We start from the raw sequence: 10,004 nt of genomic DNA on the forward strand, positions 1-10,004 counted from the left end.
GGAAAGTTGCAGCAGTCTCCTACTGGTTGGGTATGTCCAGAACCACCTAGGTCTCAGCAGACGTAGCAAACTAGTATAAATAGAAAGGAAAAGGAAATTAGGAAGTCTCCCATTTGGCCTTTTTTGCTTCCTCAAGGATATTATGAATTTTAACTAATTAAGATTTCTCTGGACCAAAAGATATTTGGTTTAATTCAGTTCTGAAAGTCTCAGTCAAACAAAGAAATTTAAATAAAACCAACCACGGATCATTTATTAGAATATTAAAATTATGTTTACCAGCCATCTATAAATAGTAGGTATAGGCTGGGGGAAACTTGGGAACTTCTACGTGACACAGACTGGACTGTTTGCCTGAGGGACTTTTTGGTGGAGCCCCTGCTGTGGAGACTGAGCCTGACCAGCTTTGTTTCATCGCTGCCAAAACCTGTCCTGTAAGATTATACTAAGATGCTCAGCTCATACCTCGTCCTCTTGGAGTCCACCAACAAAGTGTCCTTCAAGGCCACCTACCAGATCATATCGTACACCAAATACAAATGGAGGAGAGAGCATCCCCCTCCCTTTTCACCCAATGGACTGCTCACCCAGGATGTGAGAGACCCAGGGATTGATTTCCTTCTGGCCTCAGAGGAATACACAAGTATAGCCCATATTTGTAGGGAGAGGATAAGGAAGGCAAGAGTGGTGACCAGAGATGATCTGAGCAGGGTGTGGGGCCCAGGGCAAATCAGCCTGTGCAAGGCCCCACCCCTGGACGGCAAGGAAGCTGGTGGTGGATTCGGCAGTGGGGGGAAGGGGGGTGGTGAGCAGCCAGATGTGAAGCTGGCGACAGTGCAGAGTCACCATGCTACTCCGCCCAGCTCTGTGGGGCCCCCCAAAGCACAGGGCCCGGGGTGGTCACCCTGCCTAGGGCCGGCCCTGGTGGTGACCAAGATTAGGTTGGCAACCACAATCATGGACAATAAGAAGGCCTTCTTTAGGAATATGGGGAGCAGGAAGAAGACCAAGGGAAATGTGGGGTCCTTGCAGAATGGGACGGGACAGCTGATAACACACAGTCAGAAGAAAGCTGAACTCTTTAATGAATACTTTGCATTGGTGTTCCTGCATGCAAATGGTGGTTGCCTGCCTAGTCACATACTCGATGGATGTGGGGGAGCAGGGGTGATTGCCAACCAATGGTCAGTGTCAAATTGGTGAGGGAGCACTTAGAGAGGCTGAATGTCTTCAAATCAGCAGGACTGGATGGACTACACCCGAGAGTGCTGAGGGAATTGGCTGGAGTCACTGAAGGACCATTGATGAAGATATTTGAAGACTCATGGTGCTCAGGGGAGGTCCCAGAAGACTGGGAAAGGGCCAATGTAGTGCTAATCTTTAAGAAGAGGAGGAGGAAGGATCTGGGAAACTATAGGCCAGTGAGTTTGAGCTCGATACCAGATTAAATTTTAAACAAGTCCATTTGTGAGACTGGCAGAAGGCATGATGCTGAAGGATAGCCAACATGGTTTCATTGTGGGCAGGTTGTGTCTGACCAACCTCGTCTCCTTCTATGATTAAGTTATGAACCGCGTAGATGTGGGAGACATGGTTGATGTCATATACTTGGATTTTAAAAAGACCATTGATATGGTTTCCCGTGATGCTTTTATAAAAAGAACTGGGGGGTTGTGGGCTGGCAGAGTCCACGGTCAGGTGGGTTGGGAACTGGCTAAGGTCGAACCCAGAGAGTGTTATTGGATGGGTCTGTATTGTCTTGGTAGGAGGTGGCCATTGGTGTCCTCTTGGCCCCGTGCTGTTCGACATCTTTATCAATGATTTAGATGAGGATGTGGAAAGCATGCTGGCCAACTTTGCAGACAATACTAAGTTATGGAAAAAAGTGGTCATACTAGGAGATAGGATGCAGAACCAAGCAAACGTGGAAAAGCAGAAAAGGTAGGCAGAGCAGAACCAGATGCAGTTCAATAAGGATAAATGCAGGGTGCTTCATCTGGGGAGAAGTAACCAGAGACATGAATATAGGTTAGGAGGAGATGTCTTGGCCAACACAATGGCTGAAAGGGACCTCATGGTTATGATTGATCACAGGATGAACATGAGCTGCCAGTGCAATGCTGTAGTCAACAAGGCTAACAGCATACTGGGATGCATTAGCCAATGCATTAGAAGCAGGGCTAAAGAAGTGATTCTTCCTCTCTGTTTGGCATTGGTGAGACCCCAGCTGGAGTACTGTGTCCAATTCTGGGCACTGCACTTCAAAAAAGATGTGGAGAATCTTGAAGGGTCCAGAGAAGGGCCACAAGAAGTATTAAGGGCCTGGAGGACAAACCTTATGAGGAAAGACTAAGGGATCTGGGACTGTTCGGCCTGGGGAAGAGAAGACTGAGGGGGGACTTGGTGGCCATCTATAAATATGTAAGGGGTGAATATTGGGACTTGGGAGAAAAACTATTCACTAGGGCACTCCAGGGGAAGACAAGGAGCAATGGCCATAAACTGTTAAAGTATGGTTTCAGGTTGGATGCAAGGAAGAACTTTGTTATGGTAAGGGGGACCAGAATCTGGACTAGACTTCCCAAGGAGGTGGTGCAGTCCCCAACCCTGGAAGTCTTCAAGAGGAGACTGGACAGACACCTTTCGGGGATCATTTAATCTCAGCAGTATTCCTGCCCACAGCAGGAGGGGTGGACTTGATCTTTCGAGGTCCCATCCAGCCCTTAATTTCTATGATTCTATGATTCTTGGGGGCTCTGCACCAGTGTCTCCTGTCTCCAAGGCAGAAGAAGGACTTGAACATAAGTCTCTCCTACATCTTGCTTGAAATGCTAGGCTGTTGTAAATGGAGGCACCACTTCTCTGTCTCCCTGTCCCTGTAGGAGTGAGGAAGAGTTGGCCTAATACCAGGAGAGGATTCAGGGCTCTCTTTGCTGCCCAGAGTTAAGGTCTACATGATGGAGAGGAGTAAGGCTGCTGCAGCACCTCTTGCATTTCCTACTGAAATGTGTAGACAGCTCTCTACTCAACCTGCTGGCTTTAGTGGAGCATAGGCATAGGCACCTAATGATCCACATACACTATATAAGAAGCCTGGGTGCCCAGCTCACGGCTGTAGCTGCACTTGTATCCAGTAGACTTCAAGAGCCAGATCCAAACTGTGGTACAAGCCACAAAAATCTCACTTGAATGCTTAGGTACATAAGCCCTGCAAAGCCATGGGCCCTGGTAAAAATTGACTGAATCTGAATTATAACTACAGTGCATGACTAAAGGTTCCACTGTCTTGACCAAGTGGGATGTGCACACACCTGAATCCTACCTACGTTGGAGTTGGCAATCCAAGAATTTTTTTTTACTGACAATCTGCCAACTTTTTACTGACAACCAAACATTTTTACTGTTTTACATGTTTTTACTGATATATGTTTTTACATAAGGTAAATGCAACTCTTCTGCCAGGCTCTGCTCTGCTGTCAGGTCCTAGTTAGAAAGTATGGGTTCAAATTCAGGGGTTTAATAGCAACCATAGTAAAAAAAAGTTTGGTTGTCAATAAAAAGTTTTCAGTTAAAAAAATTGTCTTGGGTTTGCAATCTGTTTGACTTCAGCAGTGGTTTTACACTATACTGACCCCCAGCCTCCCAGGGTCCCCCACGCCAGGATGCCCTTCACCATACCATTAACTCTACTCCTCTCCGCCCCACCCCAGCCCATCCCCTAGCCTTATCCCCATCCTAGCACAGATCCCCAAATAAGTCTACCTATGACCTACCAGTGTTATAGGCAGGGGATGGTACTCAGCAGGAACAAAAGCATTGCACCCTGCTTCTTTCCAAGTGATGGTACTCAACAGCAACAAAAGCATTGCACCCTGCTTCTTTCCAACCACAGAGCTTCAATCAGCTCCAGCTGCTTAGAGTTTTTATGGGCAGCTCAAGTTTTTTACAGATGTTATCTTCTGAAGCTGGGGCACTGGACAGAAATGTATACAAAAGTCAAGGGCTGGGGGCAGGCAAAGAAGTAGCTCTCTTCTGTAGCCTGGTAGGAAGAGCATTCTTCTGAAAGAAAAAAAGGTCAGGCTTCTGGTCCCTGCTCCCAGTGCATTTCATCCAATGCCTGTTGAATGCAAAATAGTGCCATGAGCAGGGAACCAAACCACAATGATGTTTACTATGAGTTTTTGTATATAGCATGTTTCATCACTGCCTCTCAAAGCACTTGTAAACATGCATAACAGCACATATATTTTAAGCGTAATACATATAATATATTTATATAGCATTATAGAGTGATGATAATACAGGTAATATATTTACTTAATAAAACACTCCCTCTATAATTTCCAGTTGGGGAGAAGTTGAGGGAAGGAGCAGGCCCCCGGGGGTAAATGCCAGGCACGTTGATTAATTCTCTACAGGAAGACACTCCGGTGTGAGGATGGGATCAAACCCCTGATAAAGTCCCAAGCTGAATAACAAGCAAATGGTGGCTACTGCAGCACACTCCCAGCACTGACTCCACTGTTAACAAAGCCATCACATAAATCTGAACAAATGTTTGGTTTCTATGTTCACAACTACATTATTTCCTGTATAAGAACATGATAACCACTCTGCATGGATGACCCGGATGCCTGGCTCCACCCCTTTCCTCACCACTACCCCTGAGTGGGCAGTTATCACATTATAGCCCCGCACCCTAGAGGGCTTTATAGCCTTAATGGAGTGCAGTTAATTTTTTACCAGGTACAACCCTTACGGTAGTTTTTTTTTATTGCGGTATGCAGATCACACCAATGGACCTTGAGAGGAAGACATGCAATTTAATAGGCAAATCTGTTTAATATTAGTGATTTTTTTAGCTTTGCCCAGGCCTTGACAAGATTATTTTTAACAGATGACACATGCCTTTTCCACCAGAGAGGAATATTTCTTTGATAACATAAAGCAAGGCTGAAAGATCTGACTGGAGGGGCAAAAAGAAAAAAAAAGACTTGGAAAAGACAAAAAATCTAAGTTAAAAATAATATTCAGGCCCATGTGCTTCTTTCATCCCATCTGGGCAATGCTTATTCCTGTCAGCAGAGAGTTGCACATGCAAAGAGGTCTGGATATGACCAATGGGGCCTGTTCTTGGCCTCAGTTCCATGGGTGCCTCTTCCTCTGATGTCAACGGCACTTGTACCAAATCATCTGAAATAAGACTTTGGTCTTTGATGTGGAAGAGAAGATGCCAGAGTTCAGGGAAGAGAAAAGAGATGCACTAGATGAAACTTATAGAGCATCAAAGGATTGGTGCAGAGGGCTTCAAACTCACCTGCATCCCTGAGCTAAATCCATGGGGCACATTGAGGACTGGAGCTGCACTCTGAAGAACTTCATTGGGTGGATTCAGACCTGGTGGCAAAGGGGTTTATGCCGCTGTTCCTGGCTCCCAGCAGGACTCTGTAGCTGAAATGCAGTGACAAGCCCCATCTCTGCTAACCCTGCCCCCAAAATCCTGGTCCCATCTAGGAGCCACATAGACTGGGTGAAATGGCTTTATCCAGCCTCGACTGCTCTGGGGTCTGATGGATATCATGTCTCAGCTGTGCACAGTGATAGGACCGGGCCCTGTGGGTGACACGGACATCTCCTGACGATCCTTCAGCATGGCCAGAGCACTGAGCTGCTCTTTAATTAGAGGTAACATCAGCACTTGGGCAGCATTGTCAACTGGCAGAGACCTGGGCACCAAGATGGCAGCTGAGGGGTGGCTTCAAGAACAGCGATGCTTCACCAGCGGTCTTAGGTGACACAGGTTTGAGGTCTTGGGTGAAACAGGGATCATTTCACTTTATCAGTTAGGATGCTGGAGGTATAAAAACTGCGAGGCACTGAGATAGCCCAGTCCCAGAGCTGTGTGAGTACCACATGCTCGCTTTTCCTCTGGAAAATGTAATGGCACTTTTCATAAGCCTGGCACTGAAGCAAACACAGACAAAAGAGCAGGACTTTTCTGTTATCATCTTTGCAAATGAGACGCAACCAATTCTTCCAGTGAAGTGTTTCAGGTTCTGTGCAGTGGCTGGGCTGGGCTGGGCGCTTATGGGCTGGGAATGTTTTTGGGAGGTTTCCCCCCAGACCACAGGCCTGTTGCCTTCAGAGATGTACACTGAAAAACTGGCTCTTGCACATGGTCTCCTTTTACTATCAGTTTAATTCAAGGCTCTTAACCCATGCAAAGGCCAAATGGGGGGAGAAGGGGAGGGGAGTCCTGAAATAAGCATAATAAAAAATTCAGCAGGTTGGGACGCTTAAGGCAAAGAGGGATTAATTGACCAGATACAATGGAAATGAAGCTTTACTTTGCACCAATGAAACAAGTTTTCAGCCAAGCATCATCTCACCGGTCATTTGACTTCTGATGCAATTAAAAAAAAAAAAGGTGCAGTTGGGTAAACTAAGGTTGCCCCACACCTGGTTTCACCTGGGCAGAGTCTGGATGGATACGTGAGCTGAACAGCAACCATCCATGAATTGGGCCTTAAGCTCTGGTGCCTCCACAGCAGACTTAGTGGAAGACAGGGTTTGGCCGCCAAGTGCTACCACCATCACTTGCATAAGCACCATGCCCCTCACATCCCTGACTGCAGTCAGAGGGCCTGGAGCGGGCACCAAGACCCTTCCCATTAGGTTAGGGTCTCCCCTTCCCTTTTTAGGGTGGCTGCAACCCACTTTGCTGTGCAGGAGAAGTTGTCCCTTTCTTTGGCAGCACCTGTACATTGGTTACAGTGGAAATGGAGCCTGTGAGCTCAAGGTTGATGGCGGCCAAGAGACTGCCCCATCCCTGCTGCTTGTGGCAGCCCCCTCCTGCCCCAATCCCCCAGTGGGGGGAGTTTTCATGCCCTCCCCCCTTCTCAAATGCCACCCACTTCCCCATGACTAATAATGCATCCATAATAATACCATTTGGGAGCAGCCGGATATCCTAGAACAGCTTCAGAGAAAGGTGGCAACTCTAGGCCAAAGCAAGGCGGAAAGTACCTGTCTGATTTGTCCCCAGTTCCCCATCAGGTGACCCAGGCAAATAACCAGCACCCCCCTACTTTGGGCCAGATATCTACATTCAACTGCTCTGCCCAAACAACTACACAATCACAAGTCAACCCCTACCCGCAACAACCTCAGATCGGCTTAAGCAACCTTGTCTTTGACCCCTGAGTCCTTTGGTACAATCCAGTTCATTCTTTAACCACAAGGGATAGAAACTTGCCGAAATGATAACAAGAGGCTGTGATCTGAGCTGGGGCTTTCAGCAAGCACCATAACTATCCCAAGCCACACAACTGACCTGCCAGAAGTGGCAAGAGCGTCCATCTCACGTTTCCAGTGTCAGGGCTTTGCTCTCGTTGATTCACGTTGGTTGATGTAATGCTCTGAGAGCACTTGTTTTAGATGGAAAACAAGAAATAGAAGGGGAAAAATATCCACATTTGGACTCCTGAAGCCCTACATTGTTTATTGCACCATCAATGTTTCCTCTTCCATCGCACTCCATTTTTATCGCCTTTGCTAGGGCCCTAGAGTGAGCTCCAGGATCAGGCCCACATTACTCCTCAGGACCCTCCCTGTTCCCTGTGTCTGACCTTGGACTAGGGCCGGCATCTCAAACAGATTTGCAGAGTGCTTCCCCCCGTGGAAGGATGCTGCCAGTGCCCGTGAAGGGAAATGAATGACCAGCCACAAGCTTTCTAGCCATTGGCTCTGAGGCAGAATGACATAACTTAGATGAAGGAAAACAACAGGAAAATGAACAAAAGGACAATGTCAGGAGATTTATAGCCTGTGAAGGTGACATGACTGTAACAATATTTTTATTATTGCACCCAACTTCTTTCTTCCTTCCTTTGTACAACCACCCAGGGGTACCGCGATGGAGGGTGGGGAATGATTTTGATAAGGCACAACATATAAGAACATGCCGCTCTTTCAGGGGTAACAATAAAATATATTCTCTACCAGTTTCTCATTGACAGTATAGCATCCAGCAAAGAGCCACTGAGCTCCGCGGATCATCTATCAACACCCGAACATCATACAATGTGCATGAACCAATTCAGGACTCACGTATGAACCTAGCTGCCACAGAGATACAGATACTGTGCCCAGATGTGGCTTGACCAGAGGAGTTAAGGGGATTATTTTGGGGCCTTATTATAACCATCAGCATATCAAGCAATTTCTCCTCAGTTCTTGCACATTTTTTTGATGTAGGTAACTCTTGCTGGCTGGATGATAAGTAGCTGATCAATGTACATTCCCGTTACTTGAAAAAATGTTTCTTGGTATGACGAGAGTCCCTAATATGTTGCATGTGGTTTCCATTCGGGGCTTTTTGGGATCTCTTCCAGGAAGTTTCAGGTCATTACCTCAAGCCTTCCTCAGCTGAAAAAGGATTGAGGTAATAACCCACAATATCCTGGAGGAGAGGGGGAAAAAAAAAGAGTTCTATAAAGCCTTCAAGACAAGAGAATGAAAATTGCATGCTGGGTAGATAGCTGGAATGTGCCCTTTGACCCCTAAGCAAAGGTGTCATAAAATGTGCTGTATTGAAGCAATATGTCAGATTCCAAGGGATTGGCTGGGGGGAGCAAGCTGCACAAAATTGAAATCATCGGGACCCGCGTCAACCCCTGCAAGATGCTGCACACCTCTTGAGAGCTGGCCAATGCCCTCGGTTCCCACTGGCTGTGAAGTACCTTGAGGGCGCTCAGACCCGAGCGCTAATCGGTGAGGATCTAGAGTAACAGCCGAGGAATGAGAAAACGCTGCACGCTAACGAGCTTCTTAAAGGCTTACAGCCCGACTGAAGCGGCTTACAGGGTAATAAAGACAGTACGAGAATCACAGATTATTACCTCCCAAAGCTCAGTTTTCAGTTTAAACTTATCCCATTGCATCCCCTGGTTCAGCTGCTTCTATCCCTCGTCCCACTGAGGCCTCCCTCTTCCTCTCTCTCTGCTCGAAAGCTCCCTCCTTGCTGCAGATGTGACCAGTTCCATTGCCTCGATGTTTTCTGGTCTGGAGCCAATGTTTCTATTGAACGAGCAATCTGTCCCCCATACCCAAGCCAAAGTGCTTTAGCACCGAAAACTCTTTCCAAGAAGGGAAGGGATCGACGGAGAGCCGGACAACAAAACAGGGACTAGGATACCTGGGTCCTGTCCCCAGCTCTGCTACAGACCACCGGCACATCAAACAGGGATTGATTTATCTGGAGGGCTGAGCCTTTCCAGTTCCTACTAATGGCGCTAGGTGTGAAGCCTCAGCACCCCTGAGGCCCTAAGCTCCCTCCATGACTTCAGTTCTAGGAGCACTGAGAAGCTTTAACTGAACAATATCTGCTAAGCACTTTGAGGCCTCGGTTGAAAGCTACTGCAAGGCTGGGGAGCGTTGGAGCTTTTTGGTCTTTGGTGATTGCAACATTAAGGACTGGAAAATTCTGTGTGTGGCAGATCTGAGAAAGCGTGCCATTTGGAAACAGTTGTGGAGGTAGCTGGAACTGCCGACTTTCCCTAAAAAGGAAATCGGGACTGCGTGTAGTTTGCAAGCAAGGACCCTCTCACTGTGCTAGTTATTATTTTGTCATTACTTTCTTCTGCTCGCCTGATCCAATTAAAATTACCACGGTGAAATTCGAAGGCTTGGACGGAGGACTGGGTTTTGAAAGACCTGTCAGGAACCTTGTGATCTTTTTTAGTTCATCCATACGTGACTGGGCTCAGGCGTGCATTAAAAATAACAAAGCTCCAACTGATTTCGGCAAGGGCAGGATTTTGCCCACTGGATAAGATTTGCAAAACTGACGGGTGATGTTGGCTGCTCAGATCCAGCTATCTCAAGGGGATCTTGTTTCCAGAGAGTGCTGAATGCCAGTCCTTTGAAAAACCCGTCACCGCTGATGAAGCAGAGATTTCTTTATAGCTTATGCAAAAGCACTTGTGCTGCTCAGACTGCTGAAC

Source organism: Alligator sinensis, unplaced genomic scaffold (assembly GCF_000455745.1).
Source record: "Alligator sinensis unplaced genomic scaffold, ASM45574v1 scaffold1008_1, whole genome shotgun sequence".
NCBI lineage: Eukaryota > Metazoa > Chordata > Crocodylia > Alligatoridae > Alligator > Alligator sinensis.